This window comes from Rousettus aegyptiacus, unplaced genomic scaffold (genome assembly GCF_014176215.1).
Source record: "Rousettus aegyptiacus isolate mRouAeg1 unplaced genomic scaffold, mRouAeg1.p scaffold_m13_p_4, whole genome shotgun sequence".
Lineage (NCBI taxonomy): Eukaryota > Metazoa > Chordata > Mammalia > Chiroptera > Pteropodidae > Rousettus > Rousettus aegyptiacus.
Window position 1 is genome coordinate 159,885,732 of NW_023416307.1, and position 21,055 is coordinate 159,906,786.

General features: G+C 63.7%; 1 pseudogene; it reads left to right on the plus strand.

Moving 5' to 3' along the window:
- Nucleotides 1-3,447: 3,447 nt before the first annotated feature.
- On the plus strand, nt 3,448-3,566 carry LOC118602657 (annotated as a pseudogene).
- The last annotated feature ends 17,489 nt before the right edge of the window (nt 3,567-21,055 follow it).

Genomic DNA, 21,055 nt, shown 5'->3' on the forward strand with positions numbered 1-21,055 from the left:
CCCGGGGGCGAAGGCAGGGACTACGCTCTGCGTGTACCCGGACAGTGGACGTTACTGTGCATCGGTCCAAACCCATGGAGCATAAACCCTGAGGCAGACGACGGGCGCTGGATGACAGTGACCCGTCAGTGTCGAGTCATCCTCAGAAAACGTCCCGTCTGGTGAGAGATGCTGATGACAGGGGGGCTGTGCCCGTCGGGGGGAGGGTGACACAGGGATCCCCGAACCTTCCTCGCAGTTCCGCTATAAGCCTAAAACTGCTCTAAAAAATTAAAAACCCTGACCAGGAAAAGAAAGAGCTGTGCAGAGGCTCTTAGGAAGCGGGAGGCAGAGCCATGTCATTCCGCCCGCTCTCCCGAGACTCGGGGCAGCAGCGACCCGCGAAGGGCGAGGCAGCCGGGTCACAGTGCGGCCGCCGGGCTCCCCTCCCCGGGGCCGCTGGCCCGCGTGCCCGCCACGTCTGTGCCACCGTTCATTCCTGACGTGCGCACCTGCGTCTCAGCCACAGGACCAAGGCGGCCGCTGACGCCATGTGCCAGCGAGCGGCCAGCAGGTGTGGGCACAGTGCGGCCGCCCTCAGCGGACCCGGGGCGGCTCTGAGGACAGAGCCCTGGAAGGGGACCCGGACGTCCAGGCGGTAAGTGGCCGAGACTCCAGCCCTGCCAGGAGACCACGGCCCCGCCCATCCTCGGCCGGCTCGGCAGCCCAGGGTGCCGGGCGGCTGTGGCCCCAGCGTGTGGCCCTGAGGGCCAGCACGGCCGTCATGGGCACCGGCGAGGCCCCACTGTGCTTCAGTTACTCATTTATTTCTCGCGGGCTCAGAAGAGTCCGAGGAAACGAAGCCTCTGCAGTGCTCAGCTTTCATAGGACACTTCGGGGTGGATGGGAAGGGTGTGGGAGCACGGGCAGCCACGGGCGTGGAGGCCACTGTCCCCCGTCTGGGGTGTACCACTGAGCTCTTGCCATAGGTTCCTGCGTCATCCAGAGGCGACACCCTGGCCTGTCAGGGGACGTGGCGAGATGAGGCGGACGGTTCCGGGCAGCTGTGAAGGGGGCAGCGGTGCCCGAGGCGCCCGCGTCCTCCCAGCGGACGGGGGTCTTTCAACGTGCCAGACGCGCTCGGAGAGGGACGAGGGCCTGGCCCGCACCTCTGATCCCTGGGGTGCACTTTCTAACGCCTCCTCTCAGTCACCGTCTCCCCTCGTTTGCGAGAGAACAGCCTCTGCGAGGGGCCCGACGGCGACGCTGCAGCAAGCCGGCCAGGTCCCCGCGGGCGACGTCACCACGGCCAGCAAGGTGGCCCCGCGGACCAAGACCCGGACTCGGTGAGAGGCAGTTGTCACAAGACAACAAGCAATTTTTTAGGTGGTACGAACTTGAAACCAATCACATTAGAATCTAATTTTCCCTCAAAGCAGCCCGAGACTGGGGGAAAGGGGAAGAGGAGAGGGCGGCTCTCCGCTCGGCTGCCTCGTGGCTCCCCGTTCTTGTGCAGCCTGAGCCCTCCTGAAGGAAAAAAAAAAAACACTGTAAAATTAAAGAAATGAGATAAGATCATAAATCTTCTCTACCTGCTAAATTCAGAGAGTGATTAAATATTAAAATAGATTCACTTCACTGGAAATGCAAAAAAAAAAAAAAATGAAGACCCTTAGAAAAAGTGCTGGCTGAGAAGGTTTCTTAATAGTTTCAAAGCAAAATGCCGTGATGTAATATACTAAATGACCCGTTCTGCAAAGTCACAGCTCTGGTCGATGTGATAAATGGCTTTATAACGTGCTGGTGTGCAGTCAAAATAAGTCAGATTGCGGTAAGTGATGGCTGTATCTGTTTGCTCTTAATTATTATTTTACATATGGCTAAGACCAGTGCTGGAAAAGGACCTGTTTCCTGATATTTGTGAGATAGAGGTCAACGGGAACTGTGGAACTGGCATTCTCTGAGCGACTGCTTAGCCCGGCTCTGGGCCCTTCGGTGTATTTCCAAGGTGCGTTACTAGAAGTCGCCTTGATCCGGTACGACACGGTCTGAGTGACTTCGGGTCACTGAGCTGGCAAACTACGCACCGTCGTCTGAGGAAGCTGAGCGCCCGCGCCCCGAGCTCAGGGGAACACACGCGGGCGCCCGAGGTCACAGGCGCCGGGCACGTGGCGCGCCGGCCGGGTAAGCGCGGAGAGACCCGCGATGGGCGCAGACGGAGCCTCCAGACCCGCCTTCGCTCCCCCCTCCGCTCCCCCCTCCGCCAGGACCATCCGGCCTCCGAGGCGGATCTGGGACGGCGGACGCATGCGCGCCATGGGGTGGGGGCCGGACGTCCCTGCGGGGGGACCCTCCGCGGAGCAGGGGGCCTGGCCGGGTGACGCGGCGCCGGTGCCGCGGGCGCGTCCGCGCGGAGGGGCCCCAAGCACCGGTCTCCGTCCACGTGGCTGCGGAGGTCGCCCGCGGGGAGAGCGCGCTGGCCGGTAGGACGCTGGTCAGACGCGGGGGACGGGTCAGATGCGGGGGACGGGTCGCCCGCAAACAGAGCGAACGCGAGGAGCCCGGATTCCCAGCGCCCGCGGGAGGGAGGGGAAGACGCGGTCCCCGTGCGCGGCCGCCGGCCGCCGAAGGGACGCGCGCGCTCCGTCCTGGGGGCCGAGGACACCGGAGCACGCAGCGCCCGCAACCTGCCTGCCGAGCGCTGCTCTGCGGCCCCTCAGCGCAGTGGCCTCGTCCGGCTGAGGGGTGAGGGACGCAGGCCAGAGCCGGGCCGCCTTGCTGGGCCTCGCAGGGCCGCCCGAAGCGGGGAGCACGGCGAGAGCGGCCCCCGCTGGCCAGGCGAGGGGCAGCGGACCGCAGCCCCCGGCGAGGCGGCGACGGGCACCAGTTCAACGTTTGCTGAGAGGCGGGCCAGGTATGTCATTTCTAAGTGCCCAGTACGGTATTAGTTACCAAGAGAAAACAACTAGTTTTGCACTGGAAAACTCTGCCGGGCGGGCTTAGTCGGGTCGCGGGCCGCGTGCCAGGCCCAGGGCTGCAGGAGACCGTGTCGGTCCCATGAGGGCTGAACACGGAGCCACGACGGGCCACCACGCAAACGCGCAGCGAGGGGCAGTCTGTGAAGAAACTGGCCTGCGACCTTCTAAAGGGTCAAGGTCATGAATTCAACAGAAGACAGAGGGATGGCTCCGAGCTTGGGGTTCCTCGGCTGCACCCCAGTGAGTCTGGTTCTGACGGGTCCTCTGCTGTCAGGACGTGGCCGGGGTGACGGTGGAACCTGTGGGGTCTGAGGGGCGGACGGCAGCACCGGTGCCGGGAGGGAGGGACGGCTCCGGAGGACGCGAGGGGACACCGCGGCCCAGGGTCTGCGGTTCGCTGCACGGGGCTCGGGAACAGTTCCATGTGACTGCGCTCGTAATTTTCCCATAAACCTCTGGTCGTTTCACATTTTTAAAAATGAGAAAATCTGTCTACAGCCATGTCGCCCTGAACAAGCCTGATCCCGTCTGATCTCGGAAGCTAAGCAGGGTCGGGCCTGGTTAGTACTTGGATAGGTGACTACCCAGGAAGACCAGGCGCTGTAGGCATCAAAAAAACCCCAATAATAATAATAGCAATAATAATAAATAAGGAATTGTGAGCTGTCAAGGTCCTAGCACTCTGTGAGGTCAACCAAAAAATGCCATGCCATAAAAAAAAAAAAAAAAGATAAAACCTTTTGTATCAGTCTCCCACAATGTTTTTTCCCAATTTAAAGATAGCCGTAATAACTCTGATCGCTTTTGCAACTCTGAATTTTAATGGATGCCCTAGAGAATGCCTGCGAAATTCAATTATGTTTCTAGCTCATTGTACATCTCACTGTAGCGTATTTACACACGGTACCCGGGGACCTAAGGATAATACGGAAAATCCCTCGTTTAGCCAAACAGAATGCAAGCCCCATGACAGGCAACACACACCATCCTTGCATCCGTTTTGAACATGCTTATTGAATCCGTTTTACAGTGAAATCAGATGAAATTAAAACCCCATGTACGTGTTCTCCCGAAGCTGACTGAGCCCCCAGAGTGATCAGCCACAAAGACATTTTAATGGGTTTGATGAAATCTGCTCTTTAAGCAATTGGATGTTTAGAGACTCAAGAAAATGACCTGCCACTTTTTTCCCCCCTTTTATAATCTAGACGCGGAGTGTGAAAACGCTTCGTGGGTGCGGGGCTGGCGCCCCAGGGGGCACGCGGCCTGTCCTTCTGGCGTGCGTCTGCCACCCTGCGGGCCCCGGGCTGCGGCCGCGCGCAGGGCGGCGGGGACTCCGCGAGCTGTGGCCACCAACCTCCGGGACGCCGCCCCACGGCGCCCGGCGACAGGCCCGCACTTCTGCGGACTCGGCCAAAGGCACTGGACACCCTCTGTCCCCGCGATGGTGAGTTCTGTGTCCTGCTGCCCCTGCTCTAGTGCTGCGATTACCAGCGGCCGACAGGCAGGGGGCACAGGGCACGCAGAGCACAGGCGAGCCGGGGCGGGGACTTCAGGACTTGCTTCATAAAACCATTAGTGCGCGAGAAGACTCGTGCACTGGTGTCCGGGACCCGGGTCCGGGAAGGAGGGGGGGTGCTGGGTCCTGGGTCCGGGCAGGAAGGGGGCGTCGGGTGACACACGTCGGGGGGACGGCGGCCGCACCTGGCTGAGGTTCCCTTCGTGTCAGAAGACAGTTCCTTCAAGGACGGAAACCAGTCGCTCCGGCACCCTCGCCGCCTTCCTTTCCTTGCAGCCCGGGGCTTCGACTCGCCGGCCTGGCCGGGGGGACAGTCGGTCGTCGCTTCCTGCGTCTCTAATTTCCACAGGTCGCCCGGCACGTCGGGGTGACGCTGGGCGTGGTCCCTCGCGTGGCTCCCTTGACGGCCCGTCCTCCCCAGCGCCCTGGGTGTCCGGCACGTTCGTAATCGACAGAGGGATAACAATGCGATTGGCAGGTTCCCAAGGCCACCCTCCAGCAGGACCTGATGGGACGGCGGCCGTGAAGTCGTCCACGTCCAGCCCTCGGCCCCTGGAGAGGCAGGTGGGAGAGCGGGAAGGGAACAAAACATCCAAAATAAACGATCTGATGGGATCATCGAGTTTAATTAAAAAGCGCCCACTGAGCACCCGCGTAGCTGGTAAGCGAGCCGTGAACCGGGGCCGAGGCCTGATGGCCGGTCCTGCTGCGTGTGAGGTGCGGGACTGTCTGACAGGCGGCCGTCCTTCTGCTGTGCTCGGGGAAGGGGGCGGCCGGGGAGGGCGCCTGGCGTCTGGGCTGCTTCGCCAGGGTGGCCCCGGTGACAGTGCCCGTCTCTGCGGGGAAGCCACCAGGGAGGGGAAGCCACCTGTCTGCACCGGGATCAGAGGGAGAGAAAAAGCATCGACGACTCTCCCCCTTCGAAATGTGCAGAAAGGAAGGAAGGTGAGGTTCCCCAGCCGCAGGCGTCAGGCGAGTCACCAGTGGCCGAGGGGCCACCAGGCCGTCCGCCTGCTCCCTCGGACAGCCCGGCGCCGGCCGACTGAAAGCACAAAACACTTTGATGATGGAAGAACAGTCACTGTCCTTCCGAAGCAAAACAGAGGGTCAAACGCGTGGATTTTAAAATTTATAATGTATCGTTTGTTGAAAGTTTGCATAAAAGTATGCCAATTTGATTAATTATACCTCCTTGAGATTTGGTTATAGTACAACATTCATAAACTGGCAACGGGTTTCACAGTTTGACTGTCACCCCGATGTGGAGGGTCGCATGCGGTACCGGCTCTCACCCCGCCCAGCACGTGTGCCCGTCCCCACGCGGGTGGCGGGTGACTCCGCAGCGGCCGGGGCTCCGGCCGTGTGCCTCGCTTCGGCCACGAACGAGGCTGAGGTGAACATGCGCCTGCCCTGTGCCCGGACCTCGGCGGGTCTCATGAACTCTGCCTGCTGCTCTCCTGCGTCAGCTGACACCGTGAGGCCTTTCCCAGGCTCGTCTGTGGCTTGGGAGACGGGCGAGGGACACAAGGGCCGAACCGCCCCATACAGCGCCCCCGCCAACCCGACCTGGACAGAGCCCGCAGCCGACCTGCAGCTCCGTGAGCGTGGGAACGAGCAACTGCCCTGTTCGGCCGGTGCGCTGAGCAGCGCTAGCTGGGTGCTCCCGCGGGGCGCACGGCTGAGGACGGCGCGGGGATCCCAGGGGGCCACACGGCTCACGCAGGGCCCTGCTCAGGTCGGATGCCTGGTTCTGCAAGCGCCTCCAGCCTGCAGGCTCTTCTGCCCGATCCCCTTCCAGAACTGGGGTACGGTGGCGTTACCACCTCAGAGAGACGTCTCCCGTGACCTGGCCGGTCTGCGGCCTCGGACACCGTGCGGTGGACAAAGCTCTGGGGTCAGGGCCGCAGGGGGCACGCCCCGTCCCCACGGCTCGCTCTGTGAGCACACACGGCTCATGCAGGGCAGGGCACCCCAGAAGTGACGGGGACACAGAATTCAGAAAATGCTAGAAGCTGAAGTGAGACTTCAAACATTGCTGTTTTCATCAAATTTCGACACTTCCCAGAGCTGGGATCAAACGCTGTTAAGCCTGACAGGACGGAGACAGCTCAGCCCCGCTCCGAGCTTCTGTCCTCGCTGCCTGGGGCGGGCGGTCCCACGGCGGGGACTTTCATTATGCCTGTCCTTGTGAGGAACTCCTTCAGGCCCTCTGCCGAGGCCATGCAAAACGTTTCTATGAGCGCCAACCACAGACAGGGCGGAGGCACACGGTGGCCACGTGCTCACGGGACGGGCGCGTCCCGCGGGGGCCCGGGCACCAGCGGGGTGCGGCTTCCGGCCCACGCACCGTGTCTGGCCGCGGGCAGGATGGTCGGTCCCCCATTTCCTGCTTCACGTCGCTGTCCTGGGCTGCTTACAGGGGCGGACTCTGCCACGTGCTCTCTGCACCCGTTGCCGTCGCCCACGGTGCGCCCCACGTGACCCCCCAGGAGGGTGTGGGGGGAGGGCAGCGGCTGCGTCTCCCTCGGCTCGCGGGGCTGGGCCCCTGCAGCGCACGTCAGGACGGAGGTGGTTTCGCGGGAAACGTGCAGCGAGGACGCTGGACGTTGACCTTGCAGCTGGGCGAGGCCCGTGGGATTCGCGCTGTTAGGCTACTCCGCATTTCAAAGACATTCTACTGCTGAGTGTCTGAGAAAATATACGACTGTCACATCAGTACAAAAAGCACCAAACGATCACGAGAACTTGGGGCCGAGCCAGGGGACGGGCCGTGAGGCCGCCGCGCGGGCAGCTGCGTCGCTGATCACACCCTTCCTACCTCCGGCACCGCTTCCAGTTTCTGACCGTGCGCGTCACAGTGACACGATGTTGCTGTACGGCAGTCCGGCCCGCAGGTGGACGCAGAGCCCGTCGCGAGCCTGCGCCCCGAGGGACCTGCTCGTCCGTGGGGGTGTCCGACGCACGCGGCAGGACGTCCTGCGCAAACCTCTGCAGTGCGTCCCCGCATCCCGACGTGCCGTCAGCACCCACGGGTGTCCCGCTCTTTGCGTCGGGGGCACGAGCCACGCGGGCACGGTCGTCCCTTCGGCGAGCACGCTGCTGGGGGCATTTCAGTCCGGTCTCGTCGTGCACACTGTTCTAAACGACACTGCGGGGAGCCCCGAATCTACCCCTTTGTGCCCCCCACTACTTTCCCTCACATTCAAAAGCCTCTTCCTGGCCCTGCTAGAGGTGCATTCTTAACGTTGAGAGACATAGAAACTTCGTTCTGAAAAGTTCCCGTCGCCGCAGCCACAGCGGGAAGCGCCCGCTCCCTCAGCCTGGCCGGCGCGAAGCCCGCGGCCAGCTCCTGACGCACGGAGGGACGGGCCAGGCCGCCTCCCACGCTGTTACTGTCTCCTGCCAGCCTTATTTTCTTCCGATTTTGTGAAAGTCAAATTGTCATTGAGACGTCCGTGGTGAGCAGTGATTCGAGCATCTCTCAGACGCGTGTGCTGTTCCCTGTGATGCTGCCGGGTCCCGGCCGCCGGGCCACGGAAAAGCCTTCCCCCGAGCCCCGGCCACGCACCACGACCCAGTGTGCCAAAGCAAGGGCTTGCTGCACTCTGCGCCTGGTCCCGGGGCGTGGCCGGCCCCTGCAGCGTCCTCACCGCAGGTCCTGGTCCAGAGGGAGCCTCCGTGTGCCTGGGGGCCAGGAAAGAGGTGGGGGCCACAGGACGGGAAGGGCATGGGCGACAGCCAACACGTAAACCTGTAAACGCAGTGCCCTCCAGAAGTCCTGCACGACGGTGCCGTCATTAGGTGATGTGGCCTGTTAGTCAAGATTTCGGGTTTGGGGATCAGACCATGTGACCTTAAACGTAACTGCTTTGGTGGCCGCCATTGAGGTAACCAGCCCAGGAAAGCGTGGGGCCCACAGGGACGTCACAGTGACTCTGGCAGCAGGTCTGACCCCGTCTGGCTTGGGGGGGTCAGAGGGGGTCCGAGGGGCAGAAGGTGGCTTCCTCCCGCCCCCGTCACCATCTTAGTGACGGGAACGGCCTACGACAGGACTTGGGGTTAGGACGGTGCCCTCCGGCTGCGCGGGGCGTGGTGCTCGGCCCCTGTCCGTGGTGCTGAAGGCTGTCGGCTCCGCCCCCGCGGCCACACCCAGCAGGCCACACGTCCACCGGGTCCGTGCTTCCTCCCCACCTGGAAAGCCCTGCCACCAGCCGTTGGCCCCGTCGCACTGAGAACGAAAGGAACGGCCCCCACGCTGGCCCCTGAGGCGTAGGGGGCTCGCCTGGGCCCCGCGTGGCTTCGCGTCGCCCCAGCCCCGGGCACACCGGCCCCGTCCACCGAAGGCGGCAGCGTTCGCCTTCCCTGCCGCCCTCCCGCAGACAGCCCCGAAGGCGGTCAGAGGTCAGGGGGTCGCAGCCCCGAGGCCACCTGGCCGGGGACTCGCTAGTGAGCCCATCAGAAGTGTCCCCTGCACCGCCCCGCCAGTCTCTGCTCCGCAAACGCTCGTACGTGACGACCTCAGCCCCGCGCCTGCCTTCTCCACCGGGACACAGGTCCTTGCGGGCAGGGAGCCCTCAGCCCCCGCGGCGGCTGCCTCCCTGTCGGCCCCGGCACCTCCTGCTGGTCACGCCTGCGCCCTCCTCCCCCTCATGGAGTGGACGCTCTCGTGACCAGCGGGACAGAGTAGAAGGCATGAAGGGTAACGCCCAAGGCGAGGCCATAAAGGACACCGTGGGTCCTGCCCGGCCCTCTTTGGGGCCACGTGTGCTGGGCACAGCTGGGTGCCTGCCCCCCGAGCAGCAGCAGGCCTGGGCGTGGCCGCCCCGCGTGGCACCGTCATGGACTTGAAGCTCCATCCGACAGGTTCCAGAAGCCACAGTCCTGGTGGCACTTTGCCCGCAGTGAGTGTCGCGGGAGACCGAGCCGGCGCCAGCTCGCCTGTGCCCGGCCCCCTGCACGCATCGTCTGCATGAGACGAGGGGCCCTTGCTTCGCCCGGGGCTGCACCCGAGTCGCCGCCGCACGGCGGGTGGCGGCTGCGTCTGGGCTCGAGGCCCCGTCGCCCTGTCGCGTGGCCAGCACGCAGCGCTTGCCGAGCGTGCTGACGGGAGGAAGGGCGGCCGGGGGAACCCCTGAGCCTCACCCGGCTGCCTGGACACTGAGACTGGCCGGCTTCGCTGCAGGGTTAAACGTAGGTGATCGTGGCAACGTCTGTTCCACAGACGAGGGCGCAGGTGAGGTCAGTGCAGCGTTCCCGCGTGACCCCGGGCCCTCGGTCGGCGGAAGGTTCTGGCGTCTGTTGGCAGCGGTGAGGCCTTCTTCACGATGGCAGACTTACTTCCTGTCCTCGCCCAAACCCTGCGGCCCGCATGCCGCTGACACTCGGCGTGGGCACGAGACGGAGCCCCGGCCCCTGCGGACGGTAAGTTCTTTGTGAAGAGAGAAATGCTGTGAGACCCGCAGCCGGGGTACGTTTCGGAGGCGGACGTGGCAGAATCTGCAGGCGGGTCAGACGTGGGGAGTGGGCAGGTAGAGACGCCAGGCTTGGCCCCTCGGGCGCCTGCTGTGCGGGTGACACAAGCCTCGGGCCCTGCAGAGACCAGCAACAAGGCAGAGGCCACGTCCCTCCCTGGTCCGAGGTCAGCAGAGGGAAGAACTCGGACTGAGGGCAGGTCAGAGATGGCCGGGGCGGGGGGAGGCCGGGGGCTCTGGCTGCGACCTGTCATCTCTCAGACGCTCGTGTCCAGCAGCCGCTGTACTTGGCCAACCGTCAGCTGCGTTTCGGCAAAGCCCGAGATGTGGCCTCATACTGTCTGGGGTCACCCTGTCCTCAGGACGCGCCCTGGTCCCACTGAGTCATCAGCCGGGGACAGCGACTCCAAGGTGGGATTGGACTCTGCTGAGAGGAACTGCCCCGAGGGAACGGAGCAGGAAAAGGCACAAGGGACAGTGGGGACTCTGCTGAGAGCACAGAAGAAACTGGCTGTTCCTGGGGGACCCTCCCGGTCTACACAGACCGGCAGTTCAGTGCTTGTCAAATACCCTGCAAGCCAAAAAGACCATGCTTTTTGGTCCAACCCCGCCCGGGACAAGGGTTCCGTTTGACAGATTTGCTGGCACCCTTCAGGAGGACCAGTCCTTCCTGCCATCGCCGCTGGCAGCGAACGCTCTGAGGGGACCCGAGGGCCCTGAGCACGTCCTGCTGCCTTCACAAATGACTCTCAAGCAGTCCCCTGGGTAGAGGAGGTCTGACAGGCTTACGGAGGGTTCGTGAGGACGGCATCTTGTTACCATGGTGATGAGATGCGACGTGCAGCCTGGCGATGGAACTGCAGGAATCTGGGGTGTGGGGCTGCGGGTCTCTGGGGTCCCGGGGGAGTGTCAGGACTTCGCTGACGATGCCCCCCACGCCCCGCGTCCCTTCTGAGCACGGGTCCTGAGGCCATGAGCCTTGGAAGCTGCGTCCCAGCTCCCACGCGTAGGAACGCTGTGACTTCTGACAGGAGAGGTGAAATGTCGCAGAGTCAGCCGCATTTCACAGAGTTTGGGGTCCACCGAGACTGGACTGCCCGCCTTGGGCTCCGCACCAGGAGCGGTCCCTGCACCGTCCGCCTCTCTGCCTGGGCCACCTCCCCGACACCGGACGCACTCGGTGAAGACAGACGACGCTTCCGCACGCACACCGCGGCGAGCACGGTGTCTTGCGAGCGCTGAGTCCGCGGGAGGAACCGGCTGAGGGGTCCGTGAATGAGCCACCAAGCGGGGAAGGGCGACCTTTTCAGACACAAGCCTGCGACCAGGAGGCCGCAACAGGAATGCAGCGTCCTGGTCCCACCAGGGGTGGCCACGGACGAGAGGGGGAGCCCAGAACGCCGACGAGGTCATCACGTCACCACGATGAGTGGGGAGGGGGGTCCTGGGGACGCTCGGCTCTGCCCCGGCGCCCGCCTCCCGCTCTTCGCCATGACTGACGCCTCTCCCGTCTCGGAGCGACTGACACTGTCCATCTCTCTCCTGGGGCTCCAAGCTGCAGGGGCCACTGGGCAGCATGGAGCCTCCGGCACTCAGCACCGGGAGCTGGAGGGGGTGGTGTTAACGGGCAGTGGCCCCGCGTCCCCGCCAGGCTGGGAGCCTCCTGTCCCGTCTCCTCCAAAGAGCTCGGCTCCCTGCTGGAGCATGTGGCCGGGGCTGTGCGGGGCAGCTTGTGGCCCTGATGGCCCTCGTCCTCCCCGTGGGCACCGGGCAGGCGGGCAGGGACTCGGGTCAGACGTCACAGAGCAGACGACGTCGCAAACCTCTGCATGGGGTCAGCGCTGTGGCCGGTGAGTCGATCGCATTCACCGAGCGTCTGCTCTGTGCCCCGGGGGGTCGCACAGGGAGGGACGGCCGCTGCCGGCCTGCTGCCTAGTGACGGCGCCACTGGACCCGACTCCACCCTCTGCCGCCCGGGGCTCAGGTCTCCAGCCCCTGGAGGCACCGGCCACCGACTGGCCGCGGTGCCCAGGGCTGGACTCGGGACCTTCGCGCCCTCCCTGTTGGGTGGACGAACTCCCCCCTCGGTTGAGCCCGTGCTCGCGCCTGCTTTCCCCAGAAGCCTCCTGGGTTCCCCCAACCCTCCCGCGTGTGTGTGCGTGTGTCCACGGTGAGGACAGACGCGGTGCGGGAAGGCCGCGCGCTGTCGGGCAGCGGCTGGAGAGGTGAGCGGCCACGAAACACCGCTGATCCCGGAAGCGAGCTGAACAGCCACAACCCAGAGCCGCGGGTGGCGGGCTGTCACGGACCCCGCGCGAGGCACGCAGTCCTCCTGCTGTCCCTCTGCCACAGGCTCCTGACCCCTGAGTGCATCGGCGTGCCCCGCCCCAACTCCAAGGTCAGGCCTCCAAACGTGCATTTGCGACCACCGGCAGGTGGAGGCCGAGGCTGCTGGTCGGGAACGCAGGCTTGGGGGACCCGCGGTCCGTGGGACAGCCTCCCCTCCGCCGCCTCCAGATCGGGTCCGAAACACGCACAGGGACTTGACCGTCCCAGTCTATGCCTCGGGGATCAAAAGGGAAGCTGTGCCTGAGTGTCCCTCCCAGCGCCAAGCCTATCGGGAGTGCAGGACTCGGGGGAACCAGGGCCGCCTGACCCAGACTGCTCCTGAGGGACTTGCACCCACCGGGGGGCCGTCCCAGGTGGGGCGGGGTCAGACGCCCAGCTGCCCACGCGCAGAGCGGCCGCCTGGAGTCGTGGGGGCCCCAGCGACGCGGGAGAGAAGCGTCCTCGGTGGCACGGAGCCCGGCGCAGGTGTGCGCTCACACGCCTCGCTGTCCGCCCGAGGGGCCACACTCCCTCGGGGATGTCACCGTCCCACACAAGTCGCACAGCGAGAGGAAAAGAGGGAGCAGTCTGAGCACTCCGCGGTGTCTTCCGCCTCCCCGCGAAGCGTCACATGTACTGAGAGACGCCCGCGGGCTCCCGTTTGGAAGGGGGACGCACCACGGGTGTAAGCGAAGGTGAATGCCGCCGGGCGAGCGGGGAAGGAAGCGAGGCTGGCTCAGGGAACCGGGGCGGCCGCGGACGAGGCGAGCAGCAAGGAGACACCGTGCCGCACGGAGCCATCCGGGCCATCGCTGTTGCCGGTCACCATGGCAACGCAGACAAAACGCTGTGTGGGCACGCACAGACCAAGGGCCAGACGGGCCTCAAAAAAACGCCAGCAAAGCTCAGCGTCTGGGGAGAAATTACCATTATTTTAAAAACGTAAAAACCCTTAGTCAGGGCTTTAACAGAAAAACGACGCGCACGTTCCTGGCTGGGGGAAGGACTGACGGCTCCCGGCCAGCAGACGGCGGGGGCGGCGCGAACACGGCTGCGGTTCAGGGCAACCGCTCAGCGGCACCGACAGGACGCCCGCGTGTCCCGTCAGCTCTCGGCTCCCCGCTCCGATGAGCGGCCACCTGCGCAGGTGAGCTGCGTGCAGTGCCCCGCCCCCGCCAGGCCTGGCTGGAGACGTGTTTCCCACTCGGCAAAATCAAAATGACACAGCGGAACGGAGAAAGCCACCGAGCGCGGTGGGGACGGCCCCGTCGGTCGGGGGGGACGTGCGCCGCTCGGCCGCGGGCACGCGGTGACACTGTGACGTGACGACTCCTGCCGCACCTGCACGCAGGGCTCGGCCACGGCCGCCCCGCGCCTTCGGGCGAGTCAGCGCCACCTCGCTGGCTGACGGCCCCTGGCCTGCGCTTCGGTGCTGACTGTACCTTGTCTTTGCATTACTGTCCCTGGCAACCCACAGGCGAGCGCACTGAGGCACGAGGTTGTTGACGGCTCTGCGAAGGCCACGGGTTTGGCAGGTGGAGCCCAGAGCTCTTCGCCGTGAAGCGAGAGCCACTTCTGTGTCTTGACGCCAACTTCGAGGAGCTGCAGAGACGCAGGGACCCGGCTCTGCGGAGCCCGAGGGCATGGAGAGCCCCAGTGCGGGGCCAGGCGGGCTTGTAGTAACAGCTCGCAGGAGGAGAAGTTTGACTTTGCCACAGAGGATGAAATCATTACACACATAACAGGAAAGTAATTAAATGCCACTCGTACAGGATGGCTCTTTGCAGAGAGGTTCCGTTTCTTAACAGTCATCTTAGTAATTACCACGCGAACACCCCTCCGTGGCTGGCACCGCACAGCACGCACGTGAACAGTCATGGTCAACGGGAGAGACGTTTCTTTTTTTCTACTGAACTTGGAGTCCCAACTGTTGAGCACCTCGGCGGAAAGCAGCAGCCGAGACTGTGTAAAGGACTCGTGACGAGTTGACGGGGACGGGGGGACAGAGACGGGGGCGGAAGCAAAAGCGATTAGTTACCATGACGGGGTTATCGATCTCCCTGCCCTGCCTGTCATCAGCACCCCGAAGGCCAGATAAACGCTGTGCTGGCGACACACACGCCCGGGAGTGACCACTGACGACCTCTGAACAGGGGCCGCATGTTTCTACAACGCAGACAGCAGCCAGCTCTGGCCCGGGTGAGGGGCAGGGACTGTCAAGCTGAGGACACCTTTCAAGGACGGGTAATTTATAAAAGAAATTAGAAGAATGAAATGCCGCTTGGAATAACAGAAGTGAATTAAAAATAATATATTCCGCCTCTCCCACTCAGCTTTAGAAGACCTTTTGACCTCCATTTCCCGCTGAGGCTGGAAGCTGAGAAATCTTTCCATCCACAGGCTCATGTCCGGTTTCCACAGTCTAAAAAATGCACGTAGGGTGGAGGGGGTGTCTGAGCACAGACAGGTGTTCATCGGAATTCCTGATGAGAAAGCAAAAATGCTCTAAAAAACAAGAGATCACAGCCTGGTTTTGCACTGTCTTGAGAAGGCCCTGTCCCCAAATCGAACCCGTTTTTGAAGAGCTGCTGGGATCAGGGGCTCTACGAGTTGCTCAGGGAATCATTCCACGACCTCGGAGATCAGGGGCAGGCAAACCAGAGCCACGCCTGGATTTCGCAAATGAAGCTTTATCAGAACGCGGCCCCCCACGCGCTGATGCACTGCCCACGGGCGCAGGCGGCGTGGCCCAGGGGCCTGCGGCACGCACGGTCTGGCCCCGTGCCCGCCGGGGACGGCCGGGCTGTCGGCAGCCGTGCGTCTGCAGGGTGACCCGCGCGAATCCATGCTGTGCCCCCTTCTCCCTGGAGGCCCCGCTGGAGGCACAGCCGGACCCTGGCCCTCCCTGCCCGCGCGGCTCGGGGCCCCGGACGCCTGGGCGTGTCCAGCGCGTCTGGTCTGTTATCGCTCTCGGAGCCCGGCCCAGGGAGGGGTGACGACAGGAGCAGCATCGCCGTCCCTGGAAGGCCCCAGGGGCCCTCAGAGACCTGGTGGCTGGTCCTCTCTGCTGACACGAGCCACGGGAAGGAAGCCGCAGGCAACGCAGCTTGACAGGGAACACGTGGGCAGAAATGCACGGGTCCACGGGAAGGGCTCCTGCTCCCGCGCTCAGGGGATGGGGCCCGGGCGCGGGGCTCATCAGATCGGGGCGGACGCGGACGCGGGAACGGCGCGGGCCGCCTCCCCGGCCGCAGGCCTCTGGCGGACGCCTCGGGACCGCCCGCCTCTCCGCAGCTCCCAGCCTCACGGAGGTGTCCGCCCGGCACCACCCAGCTGCGCCCGCGTCTGGGCCACGAGCACGCGGCCTCAGCGAGCAACGTCCCAGAGAGGGTCACTTACAGACTCTGGTCCTTCAGGCGCCTGAAGGCATTTTTTACAGGTTGTGGTCACAGTTGCTGTCAAGCAGTTATAGACAACTATTTTTTTAAAAAACAATTTTTTATAATCATAAACAAAAGCCTTAAAAACTGGAACAATTTCACAATCTGCAAAAAACAGTGAAATAAGCTGGTGACAGAAAATAATCTGAGTAATTTAAAATTTATTAGAAATTTTCCAGTAATCACCTCATCTGTACTGTTCACCACTAAAACCCCAAGATTTATCACGACACGTGCTATGTAGCAGCAATTAAAAAATTTTTTGAAGGAAAAGTTAAAATTGGCTGGCCTTTAATTCATCGTTTTAAGTAAAGAATAATAAAATTAGCATGATTTACGAAACTGCAGACGTCTCTGCGCTGACAGAATCAGGAATGGCGGTCGCTGCCTCCACGGCTTCGGTCCACACAGGGCCCATGCTGCTGGGGGGCCTGGGGCCCTGTGCCCCACAGCTGAGCGGGGGCCTCGGCAGCAAAACCGGGGGGTGGGGGGCGCCGCTGCCCAGAGCGCAGCGCCCCACCGGGGCGAGGCAGTCGACGCCCCTGTCAACACACCCGTGCCGGTGCCCACGGGAGGCAATGCTCCCCGGGCCTCCAGGCCCAGCCCTGCGCTGAGCTGTCCTGCACAGGGCGCGCGTGCCCGGCCACACGCTGCCCACGCACACTGCGCACAGCGGTCACCCAGCCCTACCACGGCCCCTGCAACCCTGGTGGCGCGTCGAGTCCCCTTCGTGATGGGAGGAACGAGAGGCAGCCAGGTCAGGTGGCTCCCCAGGGCCGCAGGGCGGAGGGACAGGGAGGGAGGAGCGTCTGGACCCCGGCGCTCTGTCTTTAGACTCTGTTCTCCTCCGCCTCCTGCCTGCAGTGAGAGGCACACACGGAAGTCGCCACTTTCCCTAACTACGATGCTCTACCTGTGACATTTTGCCCCTTAAGTGCTTTAAAAATCCTTGCATTCTCTTGTTATCTGGAGCATGGATGAAAAGTCCAGGAAAAAATGAGGCCCTGCTCCGCCAGGCCTGGCCTTGGCTGCTGGGGTTTACAGTCCCCGGTGGCGGCTGCTTTCTGAGCCTCTGCCCATGGGTCGGGGATGCTGGGGACTCAGGCAGGGACATGCGTGTCCATGGCGGTCTGGAATCTCGCCTGCCAAGGGCAGATTTCCACCTTGCAGGGACCTTCCCTCCGCCCCAACTCTCCTGTCATGGGATCCCCAGGGCCATATTTACACCGAGTCCCAGCCCACCTCTAAACTGCATACTCTGCCCGAGATAGGGCCAGGTGCCCACTGAGGTGGTGCCTTAGCCACAGAGGCACCTGCCGCCCAGCAGACCAGATGAGGTCACCAGCTCACCTGCATAAACCAGCAGATGAGAAGGGCTGAGCTCCTTACCAGTTCTGGCTGAACGTCAACCAACCACAGGACTTAGGGACCTTTCTGTCCCTCCTCGCCAGACTCCTGACATCCACTCACTCCGGACATCTGTGACAAGCCAGCTGGGTGGGATTCTCCTCGTTCCCGGCGTCTGCGTTCCGTTTCTGCCCTGACGTGCTGACAGGGTCACTGAGATGCTCGTGAGTCTGTGCATCTCCCACAAACCACTCCAGCGGTCGGTCGCCCACGCAGCGATGGGACGCCCCACACCGCCAGTTTTTAAAGGAGACCAGAGCTGAACGTGCCACACGCCAACATCAGTATGTCCTTCCCCTGCAGCCGAGCATGGGGCCTGGACAGGAGGAGCTGCCGAGTGACTGAGTGCACGGCACAGAAAGGGGTCAGGTACCGGCGCCCACAGCGGCCGGGCAGGCTGTGAGGACGTCAGCGACCCCGCAGGGTCTGTGTGGGGACAGCGACTGGCCGTCCACCCCGGTCGACATTTACAAGTGCCCAGCCCGGGAACCCTCCAGGAAGGCGGGCCCAGGGTCTGTTTCCTGCCCCCACTCAAGTGGTCAGGCCCCTGCACGTGGCAGACACGCCATGGTGTTTTAACAACCCCAAGAGAAGAGTGAGACCTGACCCTCCCCTCCAAGGAATACAAAGCCGGGTCCGGGGACAGGACGGCCGTCCCCAGCACGCTGCGAGCTGCCGCCAGTTAGACCTACAGGTCAAAACCAAAGCATCGCGATGTTTTCTAAGTGCCTTGACTACTGCTGGCTCGAGCCCGTTCAGAACGGGGGCGTCCCCACGCCGCGGTCCCCGGGCCTGTTGCAGGAGGGCGTGGGGAGGAAACACGCGGCCCCACCAGGAGCAGCAGTGCAGGAGATGAAGCCATCCGTCTCCCGTCATCAGGCTGTGACGCTGGCCGCATGTGGCCGCGGTCCCAGTGCGCGTGGCTTTGTCTAAGTCCCTGGGCCATCGGCTGCGTGATCGTAATTCTCCCCGGCCGTGCAGACTGCTGTGATCTCTCTGATGCGTCTCCCCCCTGCCCTCAGCACGGGTCTGCGTGACGGGAGCAGGCGCCGCCATCTGGTCCTGCGCACGGGCCGGTCGCGGAGCGGCAGCCGCTGAAGGACGCCCTGCCCCGCTCGGTGTGCCTGCCGCCTCCGCCCTCAGATCCCTCTAGGGAGTTCGAGGGCTCCCGACGCTGCCCAGGACAGACCTCGCGGCCCCAGGCCAGGGGCGTCTCGAGGGCTGTGTGCTGGAAGGCGACCCGGTGGACGGAGCCGTGAATGACGACGCTGCAGAGTGCTAAGGCTCCCTGTGTCTCCCGGCAGACTCGGGCGGTCATACAGCAGCTGCCGAGGACCGTCGCTGGGACCGCGGGCACGAGCCGAGCCGAGCGAGCTGCACACACGCACCCCGGTGGGCTGTGAACCGACCTCCATGTGCAGACATGGCCCCGCGGGAGCAGTGCCCGGGGTTCTGGGCAGGAGACGCCACCGCAGTGCATGGGGACACGGGGTTGGACGGGACGAGGCCGCTGGCACTGCCCTGTGAGCCGGCGTCACCTCTGGGCAGCTGCTGGGTCTGCCGGGTGTCAGCGACTGCGGCACTCGGATCCCTGCTGCGTCTTGGCAGCTTCGCCTCGTGCCACAGGGGAGAGTGGCCCCGACGCGGAAGGCAGGGGGCCCGGGTCCGAGCTCAGCCCTGTGCACTGCACACCCCCCTCCCCGCTGCCTTCGAGTGAGTCTCCCTAGCCCGTTTCGCTGTCTGTAACATGTCCCCCCTCAGTGTGGCCTGCAGACGCCCCTCAGAACCGCCTGGGTCGCCTGTGACGAATGTGCGTCCCCGGGGCCTCCCGCCCTCTCACAGAACACAGTAAACCGGACGGAACGCGGGACACAAACACGGGGGACTCTGGAGGCCAGAGAACAAAGTGCAGGACCCAAGGGGCTCAGGAGCCGGGACCAGCGCGATGGCCAGGGCCTCGGGTTTTCCCACGCGCCGGGCGCCTGGCCACGGCACGGAGCAGCCTCGCGGGAGCAGGCAGTGCTGTTGCCTGCTGCTCAAGAGTCACGGGAAGATCGGGGGCCCCGTTGCTGACAGTGTAGGCCAAGCAGAGCCCGGTGTCCCCGTCACCAGCTACAGTGAGGAGCCCAGAGCTGCTGCCGGCCGGAGTCATGCAAGGCCACCACGGAGCCACAACCTCACCCTGCGGGCAACCACGAGGCCCCTGCCCCCGCCGCCACGCAGGAGCCACGTCGTGCAAGCTGGCAACGGGGACTCGGCTCACTGTGGACTGGGAGCAATCGACAGGGACGCAGACCCCCACCCTGCGAGGAGAGTCAGGCCACATTCCTGCCCCAGACACGCCAGAGCGATGTCACGGGCATCGGCCAAGGCGGGAGGTCCCAGCGAGACCCAGAGCCCATACCATGAGTGCGTCCAGGCCCCCCGAATCCCGCTTGTCACACCAGAGCGGGGGGACCTCGAGCCCATCGGAAAGAAAGATAGCAGCAGAGGCTGGTGCGGGACAGGAACGATGCACCTCAGCAGGGGACAGAGGCACGCGGGGGGGGGGGGGGGGGAAGGGCAGTACCCAGCGACGCTTCAGGATCCGAGAGACACAACGGCCAGAAGCTGGGGATCAAGGGCGCAGAACCGCGCACTGACCAGCGGACAGAGGCCACGACGCCCAGAGAGGGTGCACGGGCCAGACAGAGGTGAAGCCCACAGTGGACACACAGGAATGACGGGGGGATGTCCCAGACTTGGCCAGAGACACACACCTACAGACTTCAGGAGCTGAGGAGACGCAGAACGGGACAGGCCAAGGTGGCCACACCGGGACGTGGTGCAATTCAGCTTCTGAAAACTGGGGACAAAGAAAAGTCCTGGAAAGGGCCAGGGCGAAACGGCGTGTCCCCCTGCAGAGGCCACACGGAGGGCAGCTCTCTCCAGAGGGCACGGCGGTGTCCTCCCGGGCCTCGCGGACAGGGCCGTCAGAGTCCTGCGCCCACCAGGAACACCGCAGGACAGCGGGGGAACCAGCACACGCAGGCCGCCACCCCGCTGCGTGCCACTGGCATGCGCGCTGCCCCCTCCAGGGCAGGGACCTGGAAGGCGAGGGCCTCTGGCGGGTCCTTGGAAAGGAGGACGGGGAGACCAAGTGCCTGCCTGGGGGCCATGGGCAGTGCCCGATGCTAACTCTGGGAGTCGGCGACAGAATTAATTAGGTGCTGTTTTTAACATGTTTGCTGAAAAACAAATTCCACATAATGTGAAGATCCAGTTGGTGGTTCTGAGCAACTCGTGAAGCGGCAGCAGCGCGTCTGACAGCTGGGGGGAGGGCGGGGGTGTAAAATGGGGAGTTTTTATGAGAAGAAGGGGGTGGGCCAGACGGCCACTAAAGGGGAGACGACCTGTGGGCCACGACTTCTTTCCTGGGGGGGGGGGGGCGCGGGGGCTGGAAGGGTTTGCCATGCAGACGTCCCTCCTCTCTGTGGGGACCGAGAGGCCCGCCCAACTGATGACTTCACTGCTGCGGCCAGAACCTTCCAGGCTGCAGTGACAGGAACTGCCGTGTGAGCAGGAGCCAGGCCTCGGTGTGAGGTCGAGGCCTTGGCATGGGCGACGCTGTCCTGGGCCCGCGGCTCCCCCTACATGCTGCACACAGGGCTGGGCCCGTCTCCTCCCGCCCGTGGGAACACAGAATAGCACGACGCCACTGCCCAGAGCCCCAGACACGTCACGCGGCAGATGTGGCTCGTGCTGGGGGCAGTGTGTGCCGGTCCCGCAACCCCGTCGAGGGACGGTCTCATTCAATACCTGAAGAAACATGCATGTGCTATAACGCTAGAGTGAGTTTGCACTTGCTCAAAAAATTAAGTCACGAACGATGATCCATGGAATCAGGAAATTACAGGAGACAGAAGAGATCACAAAAACCTTTCACCTCCTCTC